The sequence below is a fragment of the Tiliqua scincoides genome, chromosome 2 (genome assembly GCF_035046505.1).
Source record: "Tiliqua scincoides isolate rTilSci1 chromosome 2, rTilSci1.hap2, whole genome shotgun sequence".
Classification (NCBI taxonomy): domain Eukaryota; kingdom Metazoa; phylum Chordata; class Lepidosauria; order Squamata; family Scincidae; genus Tiliqua; species Tiliqua scincoides.
The window spans coordinates 246395731-246421033 of NC_089822.1; the positions used below are offsets into that span (position 1 = coordinate 246395731).

The following is a 25303-nucleotide window of genomic DNA, read 5'->3' on the forward strand; positions in this document are numbered from 1 at the left end:
AACACTATAAGAACTCAGATTTTTAATTTCCTTGCATTGCTACAAACTTTATTCTTTCAACTAGGTTAGATTTCAGCAAAACAAATTCAAGTGCAATCCTAAGTCTACTTCACAGAACTGACAAGCTCAGAAACAAAAAATGCTAGACAGATTTGCAGAACAATGTAAAAGTGAAGCAAATACATTCCATTAAGAGAAGATTTGAGTCATAAGGTTAGGACAATCTAAATGGCCCAGATATAAGGAAATGCTGAATTGAATAACTCCTGTCATTATGTCACAGTGCGGAATGACCTTTGAAGATAGGGATTACACAATACAATATTATTTATTTATTATGATTTAACTTATCGATTAAATTCAATTTAATCACTGGATTTCTCTGCACTGCCGCAAATCATCTACATACATTAGACAAGGGTTTTCAGGTCAGACAACAGGTTGTCCATTGAGTCCTTTCCTGGTGGTGTCTCCACCAAGATTTATTTAATCAGTTTACATCCTGCCTTGCTCTTACTCTGCACCGAAAGCAGCTTACAAAAAGTCAACAAAACCACTTTCACTTCTCCCTTGCCATTCTTACTCTGCTCCTACTGCTCCCTTAATACTAACCATTTCCTCAGAACATTTCCCCATACCCCAAGAAGAGCCTGGTATGTGGGGTGAATTTCAATGATCGACACACGCTGCAGTTCAATTATGCAGCCCTCTTGGAAGCTCTATATCCAGCCCTCAGGCTCTCTCAGCACCACATCAGCCAACTCTCAGCTGCTGACCTGTGCCGAGGTGTCATTGCTAAAGGGATAATTCACATGATAATTCAACTTTCCTATATCTTGAAAATATGATCCAGATTTACGCATTTTCTTCTGTCATTCATACCTAATGAGTTCCTAAGTTAGAAATGGTGCTTATTTTTATTATGACCTGCTTAATGACATCACTTCTTGCTTAATGACATCACTTCTGGCCCTCAAAAAGCATCATGAATGCTATTCAGCCCATTGCATGAAATGAATTTGACACCCCTTATTTAGCTGATGATTTTTTTTATTATGAAAATATATACAAAGAATATAGATGCATATTGACAGGTTCAGGACATTTCAATAATTATATTAATAAAATCTGTTTTTCAATATATCTGTTGAAATTCTTTCACTCTTACAATATATCAATTTGGTCATGAGAGCTACATCCATATTCGACAAAACCAGTCCTGCACAAAAAGTGGTGTAAGATTCTCCAAATAAGCTACAATCATACACCTGCTACCATAATCAGACAAATGACTAACAGTAACCATAATCCAGCATTATATCAGCAACAGGAACACTATAGTTAAAAGCCAAACAGGACTGCTTTAAAAGGTACAGGTTCAACCTTGCTATTCACAGATTTTTTATACACGAACGGCCACTGCAAATAAGATAAATACTTTGTTATTGTACAATACAACGAAATTTCAATGCACTCCAAGACACAGACATAAAACATTTATACAACAACCATACAACACATTTAAAAATAAGATACTCCTATTTCATTCAGTGATGTAAAAAATAAATAAAATGCAGTAAAACATTTGAAAATGCTGTTATGAGAGCACAACTCTGTCTCCAGGACATTTATGAACAGGTTGAAAAGCACCGGTCCCAAGAAAAATCCTTGGGGCACACCGCTTTTCACCTCTCTCCATTGCGAAAACTGTCCATTGACACCCACTCTCTGTTTCCTGGTCTTCAACCAGTTCCCAATCCATGAGAGGACCTGCCCTCTCATTCCCCAACTGTGGAGTTTTCTCAGTAGCCATTGGTGAGGGACCGTGTCAAACGCCTTCTGAAAGTCCAGATATATAATGTCTATGGGTTCTCCTGCATCCACATGCCTGTTGACCTTTTCAAAGAATTCTAAAAGGTTCGTGAGGCAAGACTTACCCTTACAGAAGCCATGCTGATTCTCCCTCAGCAAGGCTTGTTCGTCGATGTGGTTTGAGATTCTATCTTTGATGAGGCATTCCACCATCTTACCAGGAAAAGATGTTAGGCTGACCGTCCTATAGTTTCCCGGGTCCCCTCTCCTTCCCTTTTTAAAGATCGATGTGACATTTGCTATCCTCCAATCTTCTGGCACTGTGGCCGTTTTGAGGGACAAGTTGCATACTTTAGTCAAGAGATCAGCAACTTCATTCTTTAATTCCTTAATAACTCTTGGGTGGATGCCATCAGGGCCTGGTGACTTATTGATCTTTGTCAATAAAGTCTGAAACATCTTCTCTTTTAACCTCTATCTGACAATTCCTTGGTCAGGAGGGGCCGTTCAGACAGTGGTATCTCCCAGACGTCTTCTGCCATGAAGACAGATGCAAAGAACTCATTTAATTTATCTGCCATCTCTAAGTCTCCTTTTAGGAGGAGGGCAGGAGGTCTAGTCTAGAGGGTAGAGCCTCCATTTGCCTTAAGGTAACATCCACAGGTCGCCGGTTCGAGGCCACCGGCACCGTGCGACCTTGAAGCAGCTGACAAGCTGAGTCGAGTTATTCCATCTGCTCTGAGCATGGGAGGATGGAGGCCAGAATGTGAAACCAGATCAGAAAGAAACATCTGAATGTTGTGGTTCTTGAAAGATAGAACCTACTTTCAATTGTAAAAACCCCTACGGGGATTTAAATAGCCTGCCTATGTAAACCGCCTTGAATAAAGTCTTGAATAAAGACCAAGAAAGGCGGTATATAAATACCTGTATTTTTTTATTTATTTATTTTATCTCCCCTTTCCCTCCCTCACCACCCAGAGGGCCAACTGCTTCTCTGGCAGGTTTCCTGCTTCAAATATATTTGAAGAAGTTTTTATTATTTCCCGTGCTGGCCATGTGTTCCTCATAGTCTCTCTTGGCCTCCCATATTCACCTTCTTACATTTCTCTTGCCACAGTTTATGTTCCTTTTTATTCTCCTCATTAGGGAAAGACTTCCATTTACAGAAGGAAGCTTCCTTGCCCTTTACGGCCTCTCTAACTTGGCTCGTTAGCCATGTGGGCACCCTCCAGAACTTAGTCAAGCCCTTCTTCCTTTGCAGTATACACTTCTGCTGGGCCTTTATTACTGTTGTTTTAAGCAGCCTCCATGCACTCTGGAGAGATTCTTTTTACCTTCCCTTTCAACCGCCTTCTAACCAGCCTCCTCATTTGAGGGAAGTCTGCTTGTCAGAAGTCAAGAGTTTTTGTGACAGATATGCCTGGTACTCTTCCCCTGACATGCATGTCAAAACAGATCGCAGCATGGTCACTGTTCCCCAATGGCTCCATAACATTGACATCTCTAACCAGGTCCTGAGTACCACACAATATTAAATCCAGTCACCTGTCCTCTGATGGGCTCCATGACTAGCTGCTCTAAGGCACAGTCATTTAGCACATCAAGGAATCCGGTCTCCTTTTTGTGACCAGAACACAAGTTGACCCAGTCAAAATGAGGAAAATTGAAGTCCCCCATGATTACAACCCTGCCCCTTCTTGACACCTCCCTGATCTGTTTCCTCATTTCAAGTCCCCTTCAGGTTTCTGATCTGGAGGACAATGGTACGCCCCCAGTATTACATCGTTCCTCAGGCCTGGTAATTTAACCCACAGAGATTCTATGGTGGAGTCGGACCCCCCTTCAATCTCTACTTTGCTGGATTCTATCCCTTCCTTAATATAAATGGCCACCCTACCTCCAACACAACCCTCCCTGTCCCTCCTGTAGAGTTTATAGCCCGGGATTGCTGTATCCCACTGATTCTCCACATTCCACCATGTTTCTGTTATGCCCACTACATCAAAGTTTTCTCTAGTCACCAAACATTCCAGTTCTCACATCTTCACTCGCAGACTTCGAGTATTTGCATAAAAGCATCTGAACAAGGAATGCCCCAGGATGGGTTGCTTATTAGCTCCTTTATCCCTGCAACCTCTCATTGTGCCAAACCATCTATCACATCCCATCATGCTACCATTCCCAGTTTCTCCTCCTACTCTGTCTTTACCTTGTTGTTCTCTAACCAACCCGTCCTCGTCCAATAGGGATAAAGAGTCCCGAACTGGATGCCTCTCAGCTCCAATTGGCTTTCCCTTGAAAAGATATGCTCCTTCTTGCATTCTATTTACAGGCTTTTAAGACTAACAGTATTTTTCTACTGAATTACTTAAAGACAAGTGAAGAAAACACACAATTCAGCAAGAAAGGCAAGAAGCAGATGACGACTTGTTGGATCCCACGACTGGCTATCAGAACCAAGCAACTTTACATTTCAAATCAGTAAGCCTTCAACAGAAAGGAAAAAAGTCAAGCTCTGAATACTTAATAGCTTTACTAAAGTGTATGCTTGCCTACAAACTTCTCCATGATGCACAGGTTACTAATTTTCCTAGCTACACTATCAATCATATTTGTTCAGTAAGTATTCAACATTTAGAACCTTTATCAATTGATCATCTCAGAGAGAGACGCAAGTGAAGTTTCAAAGCATAGCCTCTTCCACAAGAAACTGAATCAGAGAAGACCAAAGGAGGTCCTAGCAGTGTATGGGCACCCACAACTTTTGACAATCTTCTCATTTCACTACTAAGTGGTAGGTATTTCAAGCATGATCCCAGATTCAGTCCCCAGCATCTCAAAGTAAATTATCTCATGCAGTAAGAATAGTGAAGATCTTTGCCTAAAGCCTTAAAGAGCTGGTGCCAATCAAAGCAGAGAGTAGTGAACGATGGATCTGATCTGCTTCAGTATATGGCAGCTTCATGTGTTTGGTTGTGTTTCAATGAGTGCTCCTGACTAAAAGAGTGATCTAGCAAAAAAAAAAACAACCTAAAAAAAGAACACTTCTCAAGAGTTCTTCTCTGCCTGCATTCTGTTTTTGTGCTGGCAGACACACTGCCTCTGAAGTAATTTTTTATACAGTATTACCAATTCTGCGGGCAGTTGCTAGAATTTGTTCTTCAAATTCAGTTTTTTGGTCTGTTGATTATCCCACTTTTCAGAAAAAAATTGCATTTCAGACATTAAGACTGCAATTGTTTTCACATTTTCTTGGTAGCAAGTTCCCCTGATCACAGTAGGACTTACCTATGAGTAAACATACATAGGATCATGCTATTTGTCTTACAAAGTCAGCTGTATGCTGAAAATAGTGTAGAAAGACAATGAGTGAACTCCAAAAAGGTTCAAATTCAAAGAGATAATCTATTTTCATTGTCCACATGTGTCTTTCTGCGTGTGCGTATATTTTTCTCTTTGTGTGTCTTTTGTCTCTCAGTTTTCCATATAAGGAGAAATCCATGTGCTAAATGCAAATCTCAGCATGGTGTGCCTTTAAAATGCCAGCTGTATGACTTCCCTTGTTGCAAGGCCTGCTGGAAGAACCTCTAAAAGGTTGGCTTCACTTTTCATCCTATTATTGCCCCCTCTTCCTTCAAAACAGAATTATCTGAAGGATGGTTCCATGTTACTGTTATGGCACTTACAACAGAGCAGGCTGTAGTTAGCAGTTAACCTCTGCTAACTGAGTAAGGGGAGAGTAACTGGCCCTCCTCACCCCAGCAGTGTCTTTTCTAGTGGCTGCCTGCTGGTGTTCTTTTGCATCTTTTTAGATTGTGAGCCCTATTGGGACAGGGAGCCATTAGTTATTTGATTTTTCTCTGTAAACCGCTTTGTGAACTTTTTGTTGAAAAGCAGTATATAAATACTAATACTAATACTAATAATATAGTAGAGGCATTCCTTAATTTTCTCCAAAAACATGTAACTAGAGTTTTAAAATGTTTCAGCTGAGCTTACATGTCACAAAGGTCAGATTCTTCTTGTGGTCTAAAGTCCTTCAGAATGTCTTATGCAGCTAAAGACTTCCCCCCTCTGGTGTTTCGGAGGGGGGGGCAAAATTCAAGTTTTGTCAGGTACCTGTCCACCAGTGTAAAGCACCCCCCCCTTGCCTTCAGAGCCAGTCAAGGCTGCAAAAGCAAATGCTAACGCCAGACAATAATAATACATAGAGCAGTGTTTCTCAAACGGTGGGTCGGGACCCACTAAGTGGGTCGCGAGCCAATTTCAGGTGGGCCCCCATTCATTTCAATATTTTATTTTTAATATATTAGACTTGATGCTACCCTGGTAACTGACTGCATTTGGGGAAATGACACAGATTTGTAGTTTAACAGGCTACTATGAAGGTGCTTTTAACAAAGATAGTCAATGGGATTTACTTCTAGATAAGTGTGGGTAGGATTGCAGCCTAGGATTGTTAAAAAAAATTTTCTGCTTGATGATGCCACTTCCGATCATGACATAATTTCTGGTGTGTCCTGACAGACTCTCATTCTAAAAAGTGGGTCCTGGTGCTAAAGGAGAACCACTGACAGAGAAAGTACAGATTTTGTTTGGTAAATCTGGCTCAGAGTGATACATTGCAGAGAAAGCAATGCACAATTTTCCATGTTACAGATATCAGCCTACATACTGGTCTGGAGTTAAATGTAAGCTTTCATGTAGCACAGTGTTTCTCAAACTGCGGGCTGGGACCCACTAGGTGGATCATGAACCAATTTCAGGTGGGTCCCCATTCATTTCAATATTTTATTTTTAATAGATTTGACGCTACTATGGTATGTGACTGCATTTGGGGAAATATTACAAACCTGTACTTTTAACAAGCTCTATATATACTCTTTTAACAATGACAGTAAATAATAAGTGTGGGTAGGATTGCAGCCTAGGATAGTTAAAAAATTTCCTGCTTGATGTCACTTCCAGTCACGACATCACTTCCGGTGGGTGCTAATTCTAAAAAGTGGGTCCCAGTGCTAAATGAGTGAGAACCACTGATGCAGCATATTAAAACTATTAGTGTTGCAACCTTTAATTAAAGCACTAGCTTTTGATGGGTGAAATGATAGACTGATTTTTTAATTTTAACTGAATATATTTTTAATTTGTTCAATCTTATGTGATCCACTGGGTGTTTTGAGTTTTGTTTTTAATGCTTTATTGCCATTGTGTGCTTTTAACCTTGTAAGTTTGTGTGCCTTTACCAGGAGAAAGGTGGGGTATAAATTCATTCATTCATCAGATAAAGACATCATTCACACAAGACAGAGGAAGAAGAGACAAGTTGATAACTCCATCAAATTAACTCCCTCAGGAAAGGGAAAATGATGAAGAAAAACCAGAAAAGATATTTTTTCACCTCCTACAATCTTTTGAGCCCAGCAGAGGCCATGGATGGAAGCACATGGCCTCTGCTGGGCTCAGAAGACCCTCTGGATGCCAGGGGAGTTCCCCTCAAGTTAAGTGTGGGAGGGGGGCCACAAAACTTTCAGTTTAGACATGGCCATACCACCATTTCTACAAAGCAGCTAACTTGTTTATATGTTGAAATTCCCTTAAGATCAAAGAAGATCCAGTGAAATAAAACTGGATTTTATAAAAAAAAAATCTGGATTGTATAAGTAAAGAAAATCTGGATTGTAAAAAACAAAAAACTAGATTGTATAATAATTTCAGAGACCAAAATAGATAAACACCACATTTACAGATTGGTATCAAATAAAGATGGCAAACATAAATCCACTTAAAGAAACATACCACTGACAAATTTCCTTAATTGCTCATTTAATTTCTATGAATACTATGTTAAAACTTAAAAAGAAAAAATTCAAACTAAACATTTCTGTAAATGCCTTCCTTTTGATACTCCATCAGTCATTCACTTTTTCTATTATTGCTTCTTGGGAAACAGGGAGGACATGCAGTGGCATCTCTAGGGGTGCAGCCTGCACTGGGTGATGTGCATGGGGGGGTGACACACACTGGAGGGAGTCATGTGCTAAAATCACGGTTTGTAGGAATAATACCATCATGTTATATACCATTTGATGCAGAATTTATAGCAGAATACAATGAAAAAAAACGGGGTGACATTTCTCCATTCTATCAAAAGTTATGGTCAAAAAACCAGAAAACAAAAATGCAACTGTCTTATATAATTAAAAAGTACATTTCCTTAATTCAAAATGGACCAATAAGCCTGATTGTTCAAAACGCCAATGAGATATTATGACACAGCATGGAAACTATAAAGTATTAGAAAGGTGATACCCTGGGGGGCTGACACAACTAGTGACCAAAATTACTAAAGTCACGGTTTGTAGGAATAATACCATTATATTATGGTTATATACCATTTGATGCGTAATTTACAGTAGAAAGCAATGAAACAAACTGCTCTGAAACAAGCCGAATGCAATGAAACAAACTGCTATTTCTATTCTACCAAAAGATATGGCCAAAAAACCAGTGGAGGCAGGGCAATGGTACATTACAGCACCCACCAGCCAGGTTGTTGCCCCACCCACTGCATGGGAGGAGGTCCATCATGGGGGTGACCCGCTGGCCTCCCAGACTGCCTCCCAGACTCCAAAATAAGTGGGGATGACATGCAGAATGGGCAATGTCAGTCATCTTCTCACTTTACAGATAAGCTTTCTCAGCACTTATAGAAGACCAAGAGTGCTCCTACTCCATTTAACACACTCATTTTGTGGTGAATAGGTCAGAAATGCAAAAAGGATCATGAATCTAACAATTCCACCAACTCTGCTTCTATTTCCTAGACACAATTATATCTTGACCAAATTTTTATCAACCCTTTTATTTAGTAATAAATCCATTTCAAACATATAAACCATGCTTCAGTATTCCACAAATACATTACACCAACACTCTAACATGGTCATGTTATTCTGTACCATGCCTCACCACTGCCTCTTTTGCTTGCTGCAATGTGGCAGAACAAGGAGCACTTTATGAACTGAGGAAAGCAAAAAAGAGGAATGAACTCAGGAAGAGAAGAGTTGTTTTTTTCAAAGGGGTGGGAAAAGTCATTCCAAAGCTAGAGCTGATAACCAGTATCAAAAAGAACATTTAACACTTTACTATCATAGAGATAAATTACAAGTTACATCAAATGCAAAGCAGTGTGTTTTCTTAGAGGAAACATGGGGGAGACAATTAGGATCATGGCATGAGGGAGTCACATTTAATTCTTGTGCTAGTGTCCCCAAAAACCATTACCCTTTGAGGAAAATCAAGGATCCATTAGTATAAATGGTGGTTTCCCTCCTAGGGCTAACGGGGGGGGGCAGTATTTTCATCAGGATCAGAGCATAAGGGGCAAGGGTAAAATACTCCTTCCCTAAGTACCATGGTCCTAATCCTGACTGCTACCCCGCAGTTCTGATCCCATTTCCATTTAAGTTAACACACAAGGTTAAACAATGTGTTTAACCTAACTTGCAATTTAACCATCATTGCCAAGTATATAAATACAGAAATGCAAGGAAGAGGATCCACCAAAACTTTGGGGTCTTGTTAGTACTGAAGTATAGAAGCTATGCTTACCCAGAATCACCTACATAGTCAAAATAGTAAATAAAGACTTCATTGAAAAAAATGAAGAGATACAATACCTTGGTTTACATCTATCTCAAGAATCAGCTCCTACAAATCAAAACTTTACGTTCTGCTGTACAAATGTTAAGCCATCACCAAATCATTAGAAGCTTATTAGGATATGTAACCAGAAACATACTCACCTGTTGCTTGCTCCCTAGCTCAGCAAACTAAACACAAGATTCTCATAGCACAGAGAGCTGCATTAGCTATTAGCATTACATGGAATTGTCTCAGTTAGAAATTAAGCTATGGCACATGTTAAAATTTGGCTGCTACTGGTATAAAGATAGAAGAAACTATAGAAGTCAGTAGAACTACAGATCCAGCTTTAAAAATACATTGTTAAAACAAACAGGTGATCGAAATATCCTTTCAATTTAAAATTTTCATACAAGCATGCCAAGATTAAGTAAATGAGCATCTTTTGAGGCAAACTCTAAAAAGAATTTTTTTAGAACTGTAAAAAACATGTTTTGAGACTCTACGGAGGGACTGGCTGTATGGAATGCTGTGTCAATAACTGATAAGGGAGTGTAAGTGAACAGGCAGTTGGAAATTACTATCAAGTAATTTCTCACATTCCAGCAGGTTGATGTATGTCCAAGAGCATACACTGAAGAGGGTGAGAAAATCTGACTAAAATGTTAGACAGCTCCCAGATACCAAATGGACAATCTGGCCAACTTATACTGTTTTCCATCAAAACGCACAGTTCTGTCAACAGCAATTCAATGCCTAATGAAATTTTGTTGGGGAACTCTTCAAATCAAGTGTCATGCAGAAAGCAGTTCACATGATATTTAAAAGCAGTTAACACTATCTAGACTGGAAAGGCCCTTGGAAAATTGCAATTGAGGAATAAACTTTTGTTGTGACAGTGAGTTTCTCAGCATCAAGCAAGAACCAGTCATAGCATCCTGGGTACAAGTCTAAGAGGAAATATAGTTCAAGCAATGCTACTCATTTCAATGTATTGTAAGACACATCTTCTGCATCCTTCAGAGAGCTATCTCTGGCTTTTAAATCTAAAACAGACCCCCAAAACATACACTGGGGGCTCCCCGTATTCGCAGATTTACATATCCACAGATTAGGTCCACAGGGCCCCCCTTGCGCATCCCCTCCAGAGGCAAGAGAAGCTCCACTCCTTCTCCCAAGGAGACCTCTGGTTGCTTTCTGGCACTTGCTGGATACAGCAGTAGCTGCTCTGGCACCACTGCTCCAGTGAATACCAAGAAGCTCCAAACTGGGCTGCTAGACAGTACTGCAAAACTCTGCCATCAAGACAATACTGACTAAAATAGCACTGTTACAACCTAAGACCAACTGAACTTCTCTGAGATACCCTGATGTCCCTTCCTGAAGTACTTCCTTTGTGACAGATGACAGAATATAACTAGCCACTTTTCTCCTGTGGTTCCAAGGTAGCTCACTCTCTGCCATCTAGGAAGCACCTCCCTCCCGGGAAGGCAGGATTAGATTATCCAAGTCACACTGGGGAGGAGGGGCTCCCCCAAAGTTCCCCAAATTTGGACAAGCCTCAGAACCCCTCCCCATATCTGGAACATTGCTTGAACCACAGAACTGCAACTGGAACAATCCCAGGCTGGCAGCAACAGTATGACAAGGACCTGTAAGGAATTATTGTATATATACAATAATGGCAGAGCTGTTCTGTGTGGTATGGGGCCTCCTCCATCAGGCCCCTCCAGTAGACCAGGAGGAACACACAGTAAGCCTCTGTGACGTGTTTGCACAACATTTCGCAGAGAAAATTGATCATATTCGTCACAACTTGGATGCCACATTGACAATGTCTGACGATGTCCCCCCGCCAACTGCTTGTCCAGTGTTGTGGGATTCTTTTCAGCTTGTACAGCCTGAGGATGCGGACAGACTCCTTTGGAGTGTGAGGCCATCTGCCTGCCTGCTTGACCCTTGCCCAGCTTGGCTGATAAGAGCTGCCTGGGGTGGACTGGCTGAGTAGAAAGGGAGGGTGGTCAACTCTTCCTTGATGGAGAGGACGTTGCCACTCGCTTTGAAACGGGCAGTGGTTCGCCCCCTCCTGAAGAAGCCCTCCCTGGATTCCACTGTATTAGACAACTACCGGCCAGTCTCTAACATCCCATTTTTGGGCAAGGTAATTGAGCGGGTGGTGGCGTCTCAACTCCAGAGGGTCTTGGATGAAGTGGATTATCTGGATCCTTTTCAATCTGGTTTCAGGCTTTGGGACAGAAACTGCCTTGGATACCTTGGTGGATGACCTACACCGGGGACTGGACAGGGGGAGTGCGTCCCTGTTGGTCCTGCGGGACCTCTCAGCAGCTTTTGATACCATCGACCATGGTAACCTTCTGGGTCGATTGGCTGAGTTGGGAGTTGGAAGCACTGTTTTGCGGTGGTTCCACTCCTACTTGGAGAATCAGTCCCAGATGGTGGTACTGGGGGATGCCTGTTCGACACCCTGGCCCTTGAGGTGCGGGGTGCCACAGGGTTCAATTCTGTCCCCCATACTATTTAACATCTACATGAAACCACTGGGAGAGATCATCCAGGGGTTTGGAGTGGGGTGCCATCAATATGCTGATGACACCCAGCTCTCTGGCTCCTTTCCTCCAGACTCCAGGGTGGCGGCTGAGGTCCTGGAGTGCTGCCTGGAGGCAGTGAGGATCTGGATGGGGGCTAACAAGCTGAAATTAAATCCGGATAAGACAGAGGCTCTCCTGGTTCAGAAACCCTCGATGCAGGTGCTGGAGTATCGGCTTGCACTGAATGGGGATGCACTCCCTCTGAAGGAGCAGGTCCGCAGCTTGGGGGTCCACCTGGACTCGCAGCTGATCCTGGATTCCCAGGTGGCGGCTGTGGCCAAGGGGGCCTTTGCTCAGCTTTGGCTGGTGCGCCAGCTGCGGCCGTACTTGGATCATGCAGACCTGGCCACAGTGATCCATGCCACAGTGACATTGAGGCTAGATTATTGTAACGCGCTCTATGTGGGGCTGCCCTTGAAGACGGTTTGGAAACTGCAACTAGTGCAGAATGCGGCAGCCCGCATGGTTACAGGAGGTAGGCGGTTTGACTCTGTCAGTTCACTTCTCCAGCAGCTGCATTGGCTGCCCATTTCCGGGCCCAATTCAAGGTGCTAGTTTTGATCTTTAAAGCCCTATACTGCTCTGGGCCAGAATATCTTAGAGATCGCCTACTTCCATACAATTCGGCTCGTCCTCTTAGGTCATCAGAGAAGGCCTTTTTACAAGTGCCGCTGCTTAGGGAGGTACGTGGGGCGGCGGCAAGAAATAGGGTCTTCTCAGTAGTGGCACCAACACTGTGGAATTCCCTTCCCCTTGACTTAAGAATGGCTCTCTCTCTCGTAACTTTCCGGTGAGGCCTGAAGACCCTTCTGTTTAGACAAGCCTTCTGAGTTCCTGGCCTTTTTAATATCTCTTAACTTTGTTAATGTTAAAGATGTTAATGGAGATGTTAAAGAATCTGCTCACAGGCCTGATCCTTTTCTAATTTGCTGCCCTATGCTCTTACCTGATTAGTTTTTCTGACTACTGTTTTGTTTTTATCTGCTTTTAAATTATATTTTTAACTTGTTTTAACCTTGTTTGTAAGCCGCCTTGAGTCCCTTCGGGAAAAAGGCAGGGTAAAAATAAAGTATAATAATAATAATGATAATGATAATAATTGTGGTAATATGCCTAGAGGGCTATTTAACTTGGCTGTCACATCCTGAGTTGTTTCTCTGAGGTGGATCTCTTTTTTTAAAAAATGTGGCTGCAAGATATTGTCAGGCAGGTAGACTAAGCCACTCTGGAACTACGGAGCAGGGAATTTACAAGTAAGTTCAAATCTCCCCAATTTCACCCAAATTTCTATAGCTAAATTTGCAATAGCTTGCCATTTACAATTTAAGAAATTAACACACCATCTTATTACAGTTCTTGTTACAGAACTGAAAACTCCATTAAAATGCAGATAAAATCCAAAACTGTAATCAGAAAGAGTACTATGACACATATTCCTTTCATACCTGAAGTTCAAGCTTTGTGAATACCACAACATGGGGAGAGAGGTGTAGGTTTTTCATTTACTAGAGCCATTAGAAATTTACAGTGACATAGCATACTCAGGGCTTTGACAGAGCCAGGTGTGTTCTGCACACACATACACAAAGAAATTATGAAGTCTGCACTCTGAATAAAACACGAAAGATTAAATCTGCATCCATTTACTTTGCAAATTTCATTCTGTTAAGTAATGTAACAAGAAGGTAACAAAATTCAAAAAGATTTGACCGAAAAATGTTTAGAGTACTAGAATAGATTACATGTTTGAAACTCTGAAACAAGTCATACAGAAACAAGTTGGCAATTAGAATGCTCAGCCAGGAACATTAACACCTAACCATGAACTACCAAACCCCAGCATGAGGGCCGGATCCAGTGCTTCAAAATTAACCTTCTAAGCACAGTACATTGGTGGTCAGCCCCCTCATCTTCACACAGACTCATGCAGGGTAGCCCCTTCTACCTGGAAATCTGGGCATGCAGCCGCAGCAGAAGCAGCTACCTGGTGCTAGTCTGTTCAAAGATCAGAGGTGACAAATGGGGGCTACAGCACAGAACAGTAAGACTTCAACACCACCACATCTGGAAAGTTAATTTTGGAGCGCAGTGGTCTGTGGTTTGTAGACCGCTGTTTTAATCAAATTCTGTTCAAAGATGAATCAATTGGTTAGCAAGCTACTATGACACTAAATTCCTCCATAGCTAAAAAAGAACTTGGATGCTATCATTAGGTTTGAACCAACTGAACCAACTTCCTAGCTGAAAACTGTGGTTAGAATTGTTAACTGATCTATCAGTTTAAAAAGGTGTCCAACATCTTTTCTAAAAATGTTGATACAGTATTTTTAAATACAAATACTTATAAAAACTGAAGATGGCAGAAGTCATCTTAGACAGGGCATTTCTACTCTCACACAAGAGGGAATGACTCCTGGGATGATGCTTGCTGCAATAAACACATGAATCATCAGAAAACATATTTTTCCTTTGGAACTATTGCTTTTTCATATGGAAATTTATGCTTTTAATTAACTGATTAAAATTCAATTGACTAAGACTTCTTTAATCAGGTGGCAAACCAAGGAAAAGGCAATTTAAAAGCCATTTTAAATTAACTAGTATTTGGGAGGAGGTGACATTGGCACAGATCTATGTGGATCACTTACAAGGAAAAGGCTGCAGCTAACTTCTGTGCAACAAGCCCCTTTTCATCTGCAAAACACCAACAGGAGGGTGCTCTTGGAAAGCAGAAGGAAAGGAAGCACCTAACACTCATTTCCCTGGCATCTCACTTTCCCTTGCAAATCTTTTATGCCCACAAGCATTCCAAACCTGTGTTTATGTTGCAGACAAGGGTCTGGGACCCCATGGAGTAAAAACAGCTTCAGTGTGTTTCAGAGGGAATTAGGCTATTAAACACTCCCTTCTCCACTTCAAAGCAACACCTTCAACAAATGCTTTGCAAAGGAACAGGGGCACAAAAGGCATTGTTATATATTGCTGTACTGTAACTTATTTACTGTCACAGGATTAAAGAAACCTTAGTTTATTCATGAGCTTTCAATCAGATGGTTAAATCTGCATAAATACTGACAAATGGAATTTGTTACTGCAAAGCAAAAACTGAAAGCCATTCTGGTATAAACTGGGTAAAAACCATTTCTCCACCATCTTTCCCCCACCCAAGACTGTACCTATGCAGTACTACGATATGTCCAGAATAAATAATTCAGAACTACATCTTATATCATAGTAATAAAACAAAGAATTGGAGGGACTCCAGAGCACTATCAAAGTTTCAGTACAACTGGTAGAAATCATGCAGCCAAAACTGAAGCAGATGAGGGACTGGTTTTGAAGTGGATGTGGGTGTTTTAGGAACACTGTTTAGGGTCAACAGAAACTAGTACATTAACTTTGTGGAAATGGCTACTTGTTTATTATGTGATGTGATGCCTAAGAGCATAACAGTTACTGAAGACCAAGTCCTCTTGGAGCTTAGGGGCTTTCATTTCTGCTTAGCCTTAAATATAGGCAACTGCTGAGGCACATAATACAGAGCATAAAGGCCCCCATGTAAAGTATTCATTTTCTTAGCACAAATCCCTTAGCTGTTTAAAAATATTACTTCACATTTTAATACAAAACTGCTACTATTCAGTAAACTGTGAAGCAAGTCACAACTGTTCAATATTCCTCTTTATCTCTGATACATTTGGTGGTACTATAACATGCCTCTCAGCATGTAGTCAACTTTACATTCAAACTGCATTTTTTAAACAAGCATTCTGATGCAATATCCTGATCTCATACAGTAGTTTGCATATTTATCTGGACACCTAATTTTTAGTTAGCAGGTTCCAATATAAGGAAACTAGAAATCCAGTGTAATACAAACCCATCACTAATTTCTAATCTAACTAGAGTACTAAGCACAATTACCAGTCTTTGAAGAGCCCCATGTGCAAGCAGAAGATGCTTCCATCCAGGTACAAGGGTGACAATTTTCTTTTTTCCAGCCACAGTTCCTCATACTGCACTGGATGCTGCTACAGAAAATAATAAAAGCTTCTCCTTAGAAAAATTATTAAGAATATTTATATACCACTTTTCAACAATCTTCAAAGCGATTTACACAGCAAAAACAAATGGTTCCCTGTCCCAAAAGGACTCACGAGTTCAAAGAGATGCAACAAACAGCCAAAGAGGAAAAAGTGCTATGGTGATATGAACAGAGGCAGTTGCTCTTCCTCTGCTAAGTATCATGATCCAGGTTTTTATTCTTTCCAAATAAATTTTTCAAAGTATAAAAATCTGACTAGGCAGGAAAGCAGAACTCAGGGTCAAGTTTCTTTTTCCAAATAAAGATCTAAAAGTATTTTCAAAATGTGTGATAGGGCAGGAAAGCAGAAAACAATACGGAGCTGAAATTCTTCCTCCCTCAAGTAAAATATTTATACTATTCACTGATGGCATATAAAAATATTTTTGGCTGACATTAACACAGAAATCCCTGATAGCTGAAAAATTGTATGGTTCTTCAGTTTTGAGGCTGGCTCCTAGACCCAAAATAATTTGTCAAGTCCTGGTGTAGTTGTAAATGGTCCATCTGAACCACTTTCTGCCAGCAATGCTATCTGAGTGAGGACAACCTGGTGGGCTCCCAACTCCAGGTACCCCCTGAATGAGACTAATTATTTGAGGTTTAAAGTTGCTGGTTACTTATGTTTCTTGGCAAAATTTTAGAACAGGACCAACAAAAACCAGCTCCAGACTTATCACAAGCAGTAGCAGATTATTGGCACCCAACTGTATGCAAGAATCTCTGAATGCTCATCTCTAGAGCATACAGTTAGGTACTGGTTTGAGGCAGGGAATAAAGTTGACAAAGAAGATGAGGTTCAGGAAGTTTTGAGGAACACTGGGCAAGGCTTGTACGTTAATCTTACACACATAAATAGGCCTATCACAAATATCAAACATTCATAAGGAAAACCAATCACATTAACTCTAGCATTAAGACAAGCAAAAAGGCAGATGATGAAAGATTGAGGAACAGGTGACTATTTTAAATCTTTGAGAAATAGGAAGATTGCCAGCTGCTTTAATAGACAGCATTATGCATACTAATCACCACAGATATTGGTGAAGCTAGTTTACGTGCAAATGCCAGGCATCCAACACAAAGTAGCTAAGAACAGTGGTATTAGTCTTCCATAGTTTGAAAATGAGAATTGGAACCAAGCAAGATCTTCTCCAAATATGCCAGCATAAAGAAAAAGTAAAAGAAGAAAAGGCAGTCAGGCTAATTTCATTACCTGATTACTTAAAATACTCAACAGTGGTCAGGAACAGTAGTCTAACAACATTTGAACATCATGCTTTAGCTTCAACAAGAATTATCTCCATTTAAAATATCTTTTAAAATACATTCAAGAAATCTTGCAAATTTCATCAAACTTGTTGGGAAGTTAAACTAAACCAGGAACTGAGTCTGCAGAATGTTCTTTCATACAAACACAAAGGAACTGCTTCACAAAACAGTGGCTTATATCAGGGGTGCCCAAACCCCAGCCCTGGGGCCACTTGTGGCCCTCAAGGTCTCTCAATGGGACCCTCAAGGAGCCCCCAGTCTCCAATGAGCCTCTGGCCCTCCAGAGATTTGTTGGAGCCCACATTAGCTCAATGCAACCGCTCTCAGAGTGAGGGTGACTGTTTGACTTCTCGCGTGAGCTGTGGGATGAGGGCTCCCTCCACTGCTTGTTGTTTCACGTCTGTGATGCAGTAGCAGCAGCAAAGGAAAGGCCAGCCTTGCTTTGTGCAAGGTCTTTTACAGGCCTTGAGCTATTGCAAGACCTTCACTCATTCATATAAGTTCATCTTTAATATATTTATTTATGTTGAGTTGGCATCCTTTAGTCTCGGAAGACTATGGTGTCACGCTCTGAATGGAGGTTCTGGAACAGAGTCCTCTCCAGTGCGCAAAGCCTGGGTAAAGTAGGTATGGAGGATAGGCTGTTACCCATGCAGCAAATCCCCCCTCTCCACATCACTGAAATGGTCCAATGGAAAGGCAGAGGCCAATACGGTTGGTTCCAGCGACATCGCAGGAGTTCCCAGAACGTGACTGTGTTCAGCCATGAACTGCCTCAGGGACTCCGGCTCTGGATTTTGCCTCGAGGTTGACTCCTGAAGCCTTTTCCATAACTGGATGTAGCCACAAGGCAGTGGAGGTTTGGGATCAGAGTTTTCCTTCTCTCAGATGAGCTGCCTTCCCAGGCTGACGAGCCCCATCTACCCGATGGCTGTTTAGTCTCCTCTTACGACAAGTACAGCCAAACTGAGGGCCTATTCTTATCCCCAGCCCCCAGGGGATCAAATTTATTTATGTAAACTTATGTAAAATTATTCAAATTTTAAATGTAAATTAATTATTTTTTCCCCAGCCCCCAACACAGTGTCAGAGAGCTGATGTGGCCCTCCTGCCAAAAACTTTGGACACCCCTGGCTTACATGAAAGAATCCATGCCCTGTACACACATCCTTCATTATTGATTCCTATTTCATTCCCTTATAGCAAAAATCCAGATGAGTAAAATTATTACATTAATATAAAAGGGAAAAATTCTAACTCGTTCCAAAGTCATTCTAAGTTCACCCCAAAATCACCCTAAATGCCTAGCAAAAGAAGAAAGGTGAGGGTGCCACGCGGAGAAGAGTGAGAGGCAGGAGACTATGGTGGTGGTGAGAGACTGCTGAATGCTACTGACAGGTAACAGATAAAAGGGAGCATAAACATGTATTTATTTGAAAAATTCATATCCTGCTTTTCCCATGCCAAAGCAAATGCCCAATGTGAATACACACACAACTTTGCATAATGTACATGCTGAAACCCAATACAAAACTGCCCATCAGGAAGTGCACCTCAGACACCTACTTGGCACAATATTTAATTGTGGTCTCAGCTCGCATGGACTAGATGCCTCTTTCTGGACTGTATAACCAAAAATTTTTGAATGGGTAAAGAAATATGGTATACTATTTGTAGTACATTTAAGTGAAAATCCATATAGTGAACATATGGATAGCGCATATATGTTTAAAATGTTATTCACCTTTCCCTGCCACGTTCAGATCCTGTTAACAACCAACTTCATTCTTGCACAGATGCTATTTTTAAAATTGGTTGATTCCAGCTAACTGCTAATTTATTTTTTCCTACCACACCAAAGACTCTTCAGCTAACAGCAGCAATTATTTCTTGGCAATTAAGAGGCTTTGAATTTAAGCAAGTTAGTATACTATTTTACATAATCCAAAGAGGTCAGCGGTTCTAATAAGATTAGTGATTACGGCAGAATACAGACATACAAAAACAACTTGGCACCTCAAGTGCCTGGGAAACTAACCATTCAGCAGGAATTCGGTCCTTTAAAAACAAATGCTTCCAACTGAGAATTTCAAATACTCCCCCAGATTAATTTTGTCAGGGTGGGGTTTGTCAGACTGCAAAAGGTGAAAAAATGAGACTAAAAGTGAATTCTGATTTTTCAATACACACATTCTGCACATGCGCATGGTAAATATCTGCATACAAACTTCTTTCCCAATCATCTCAACATCTGAAAACACAGGAAAAGTCAACATGTGACAACTTCCTACTATATCTGCTCATAGTGCGGCAAGATGATATAGTGCTAGAAGATGACGGGGTGAAGAACAGAACACTTCCAAAAATTATCCCTTACTATAGACAATGACATGATGCAACAGTTCTCAAACTTCGTACCACAGCAACCCATCTCATCCTCCTTGCTGGGTTGAACCCAATGCTCACTGTCACACCACAAACCATTACTAGGTCACTGGGGCTGCTTCTGGGTCTCACACACACACACACACACACACACACACACACACACCTGGTGAAGTGAACTCTAGTCCATTACAGAGTATACTACACTAAATTTGTTAACCTTTAAGGTGCCATAAGATTCTGGCTTCTGAGGTTGGTTACACTGAAAGACTGCGATCAACCCAGTTCAACACAGTAAGCTTTGTGGCTTGGTAGAAACAAACTGGGATTGTTCTGTTTAAGTCCAACATTCTAGTCACTGCACCGAATGAACTCTCACTGTCTTTAATAATCTGCTCAAACAGGAACTCAGGGAAATAAAGATGCTGTGTTAACAGAACATTCAGATTTACTAATCTAAGAAAGGGATTATATATCAGCACGACAATCCAACTGATACTGAGCAGGAATTAGGACCATGGGTACACTGGAAACTTCTAAACTTATAATAGACTAGCAATTTGTAAGTTAGCATGTCATTCAAGGATCACATATCCAACTGATATTTGATAAATTATCTCAAATATTTACACCCTAACTTTGTTATAAAACTAATGCCCAGTGATGCCCAAATAGGCTTACAACAAAAATCAACAAAATCATATAAAACAATAAAACAGCAATGAGGCAACAATTTTTAAAAAGAGCACAATAAAAACAGCACACAGTAATACAGCGAATAATTGTTATCAGGAATTTTACTTTCTAGCAACCACAAAGTAAATCTTTAAAAGTGAACAGTATTTTTACTGTTTTATCATTTAGGTGACTGATGGGGGTGTGCATGGCTGGATGGGTGGGGGAGAAGGAGAAAGAGTGTGTATGTTTTATACTATTAGGCACCTAGAACATTTTGGATAAAGTGAAAAAGCAAGAATTAAATGCTTGTACTAAAGAGTCAGAAACTGGATTTCTGCTTGCTCATGGATCTCTGAAGATCTGCAGATAAAAGAAATCACAGTAAGTATCTCCAGAGCTATAGATGCAATTGGATATCTGATCTGATAGACTGGAGAAGGAGAACATAGTAAAACATGATGCCAACTGGCTATTTATACAGAGAGTTAGTGCTATGGATTTCCAGTGCAGCTTTAGATTAGTAGAGAGTGCCCAATTTATCATAGGAAACATTTTCCCAAGGAAAAGGTTAGGTTACAATATTTAGTTATACACAAGGACCATTTTCCTTGAGAATACATAGCTCTCTATCAAGTATCAAGTCAATTACAGTATAAAATATTAAAAGTTCTCATAAAATTGCTGGGCAGTAGGAGGTGCAAAATCAAGTCTCAATTTCAACTTCTTCCTGTATTTATACTTTTTGAAAAAAACCAGGTGACCCCCACCTATATTTTAAACATGTTGCAAGAAACTAATATTTTTCCTCAACTAAAAAACCCATGGCAGAAGTACCAGGTAGCAATGTTTAGACCAGGGATGCTCAATAGGTGGATCGCGATCTACCGGTAGATCGCGAGGCAAAATGAGTAGATCGTGGAGTGCCGACCCCCCCTTCAGGTGCCTCTGGGAGGAAACGACTGGAGTAAGGCCCACTGTACTCAATGGGGCTTACTCCCAGGTAAGTGTGGCTAGGATTGCAGCCTCACAGCCTAATCCTAGGCATGTCTACTCAGGAGTAAGTCCTGTTATACTCAGTGGGGCTCAAGGCACACCAACATACATTGTACACATAAATGTTATATGTTATGATGGCGCAAACTCTGGTAGATCTCCGGGCCTTGCTGGGTTTCAAAGTAGCTCTCGAGCCAAAAAAGTGTGAGCACCCCTGGTTTAGACTTCTCTCATTCCAGTCTAGATGGTGTTCCCCACAGCAGCAACATCACACCTGGTCAGAATCAGAAGCAAGCTGACCTGAACACTCAGGAAAGCAATTGGAGCATCAGCTGCACAAGTCCAATTATAGCTACTTTAAAAACAGTCAAGTACCCAAACACAGCTGAGCTATGTCAATTTAAGATAAGTAGCAGTATGATATGCAGCGGTTAGTATTGCCTATGGTCTTGGTTCTCAATCGCCTCTGGAGTTCTCGATCACCTCAATCGCCTTGCCCCGTGTGGGGGCAAGGCAAAGGGAGCAGTACAACCCCCAAAATCATGCTGAGGCTGCTCCAAGTAGCCCCATAGGGCAGACCGGGGCATTACTCAAGGTAAGGGAACTACTCCTTAACCCTAGGAGATCTCTAGCCTGCTTCTAGGCGTCATTTGATGCAGCTTAGGCCATGCAACCACACTGCACCAGCATCATTTAGGATTGGGCTGCTCATCTTATAAAACTATCCATTCAGTGGAGAAAATTCAGAAAGAAGTTTTTCTTCCTCTTGCAAATAGCAGAAACAGCTAGAAACCTGTGAGAATAGTAGAAACCCTTCACACAGAAATCAATCCATGGAATATGCTACCACAGAATAACTATTAGCTTAGAAGGCTTAATAGACTTGACTTTCATGCATGTCTATCAACATCTATTAGTCATGATGACAATATGCCGCCTCCAGGTTCAGCAACAATATGCCTCTAAAACCAGCTGCAGGACAGAAACCTGGAGGCAGACAGCTGCTCTCGCCTGTAGTCCTCCTGTAGTATCTGGTGTGAAACAGGATGCTGGACTTGATGGGCCTGATCCAGAGGGCCTTTTCTTATGTTTTTTCCATGGCTTCTTCTACCCTTATCTAAAACAATGTATCTTATAGTGGCTTATTAAAGACCGGCCAATTTATTTCAGTATAAGTTTCCATGGACTACAGTATACTTCACCAGATGCACAAAATAAACTGGCTGCTCTTTAAGCCATTTCTGCCCAGCATTGCATATACGCAACAGAGATCAAATGTGTACACTTGTGGGCTGGGCAGAAATGGATTAAGATGCTATGAAACTCTGTTTCAGTTCCTACAGACTAATACAGCTACACCTTGGGAAGCTGTTCCCATAAGAAGAACTCCTGTCAAGTATGACCAACAGCTAAATACACCAATCAAAAGAAATATTCTTTAAACCTGATTTTGAGCAGAGAATTTTTTCCCCTTGGCATGCTATATCAAAGAGCACCATTAGCACCATTATCTGAAAGAACACCAGTAACCCTTCACAGCATTTTCCAATACTGTGAATTTCAGAGCTCAAAGTGCTAACAGCATCTGAGTTTAACTTCTTCTATTAAACTTTCTAATAAAATATTTTTTAGCTGTATATAGCCATCCACCATATCATAGAACAGGGGTGCCCAAACCCCAGCCCTGGGGCCACTTGCGGCCCTCAAGGCCTCCCAATGTGGCCCTCAGGGAGCCCCCAGTCTCCAATGAGCCTCTGGCCCTCCAGTGATTTGCTGGAGCCCATACTGGCCTGATGCAACTGCTCTCAGTATAAAGGCGACTGTTTGACTTCTCGAATGAGCTGTGGGATGAGGGCTCCCTCCACGGCTTGATGTTTCACGTCTGTGATGCAGTAGCGGCAGCAAACGAAAGGTCAGCCTTGCTTTGTGCTAAGTCTTGAGCTATTGCAAGACCTTCATTCATTCATATAAGTTCATCTTTAACATATTCATTTATGTAAACTTATGTAAATTTATTCAAATTTTTAAATGTAAATTAATTATTTTTCCCCAGGCCCCCGACACACTGTCAGAGAGACGATGTGGCCCTCCTGCCAAAAACTTTGGACACCCCTGTCATAGAATTACAATTGGCTGTATCTTAAGTTTAGTCAATCATGTAGGATACATCATAATATTTTCCCTACTCTGTTACTGTTTTAAGAAAGGAGATATGGCCCAAATCTATCAGCTGCTTCTCCTTTCTTCCCTTACTAACAGTTTCCTTCCCTAGACTTCTCTTCCAATAACTATGGAGTTTACATCAGTTTATAGCATCTCAAACACTGCAAGGTCCTACATTTGATTCAAAAAGTAACTTTAAGTATGAAAACAATCTCACTAGATTCATTTGGAATACCTAATCACAAACAACCCAATGAAACTGCTTGAAAAGTAATACTGAACTGTAGTTTAGTTGTATCATTGATTTTTTTCCTGCAGAATTTTCCTTTGCCTGAAACAAAATACAAGTTCATAAGCAGTACACCATGTCTTAATAGAACTGTAGAAGTACAATGAAAACAAATTTCACACTATCCTACAGATTTCAATGTAACAATGAAGGTTGTTTTTGAATCTGTAGGATGGTGTGTAATTTGTTTTCATTGCACTGCTATGTTTGTGTTCTTGCATTAATACATTAAATTTCACTCCCTGCATTCCATTTACACACAAATCTAATTTCTTTTGCTTGCTTGTGCATGCTGAACAAAAACAGTTCATAACTACAGTTATTTCAATGAAGAATTTCCACAAATTCATTCCAAGTTATTACTACATCTAACCAAAACCAAGTTATTACTATATTTAACGATTCGGTCCATCCTTTTTGAGCAGGGGTCTTAAAACCCCAGCCCAGAGTCCTGCAACAAGCATCTATTTGGCCTGTGGCAAGCCTCTGGTCCCCTACAAGCCTCTGGTCCGCTCAACTGAATGTGACCAGAGGTGTGCTCCAGTTGCGTCTGGAGGGTGTTCTGAGGGCCAGGGAGGTCATGCACCTTCCCTCAGAATGCCTTCTAAAGGCCTAAAAACATTATTTCCTGGTTTTCCTGGAAAAACCAGAAGTGACATTTTTGGGTCATCTGAAGGCCTTAGGCTTTCTAAAGTGCATATTTAAATTTTATATTTAAAATTTATTTTTCCAGCCCTCAACACCATGCCAGATGTCGCCCTCTAGCCTAAAAGTTTAAAGATCCCTGTTTCTGATAATCAAAAAAATATGCTCATATGTAGGTTGATTTGAAGTTGTAGTAAATAGTCATACAGTATCAGTATTGGAGTGTTGTATCAAACTAAGGGCACAATCCTAACCAGGTCTACTCAGAAGTAAGTCCTATTTTGTTCAATGGGGCTTACTCTCAGGAAAGTGTGGTTAGGACTGCAGCCTTACTTATTTCACTTAGAACTTTTCCCAAACAAGATATAGACCGAACAAAGCTGCACTAGTACACTCTTTACACTTTAAGCATCCAACAGACGTACTATATTTCCCTGCTAACTGGTGGAAGAGGCACCTTTTAAAATGGTATCCTGTTACATTTAGCAAGGGGACAGAAATTGTCCCCCTCCATAGCATTTTTTCGAATGGCTGTTGCTGGTGTCTCTTTTGCATCCTTTTCAGATTGTGATTGCTTTGGAGACTGGGAACTATTTATTCATTTGCTTAGCTATGTAAACCACACTGCGAACTACTTTTTACTGAAAAGCCATATATACATATTCTTAAATATTTTACTCTGACCCATCAATTCAGATAACAAAAATGCCATTTTAGCCATTA

At 40.8% G+C, this 25303-nt stretch overlaps 1 protein-coding gene across 1 annotated transcript in view; it reads right to left on the reverse strand.

Moving 5' to 3' along the window:
• The window catches only part of PRKAR2A (protein kinase cAMP-dependent type II regulatory subunit alpha), a 111077-nt gene that overhangs the window by 80935 nt on the left and 4839 nt on the right, over positions 1–25303 (reverse strand). The gene's annotated exons all lie outside the window — the stretch shown is intronic.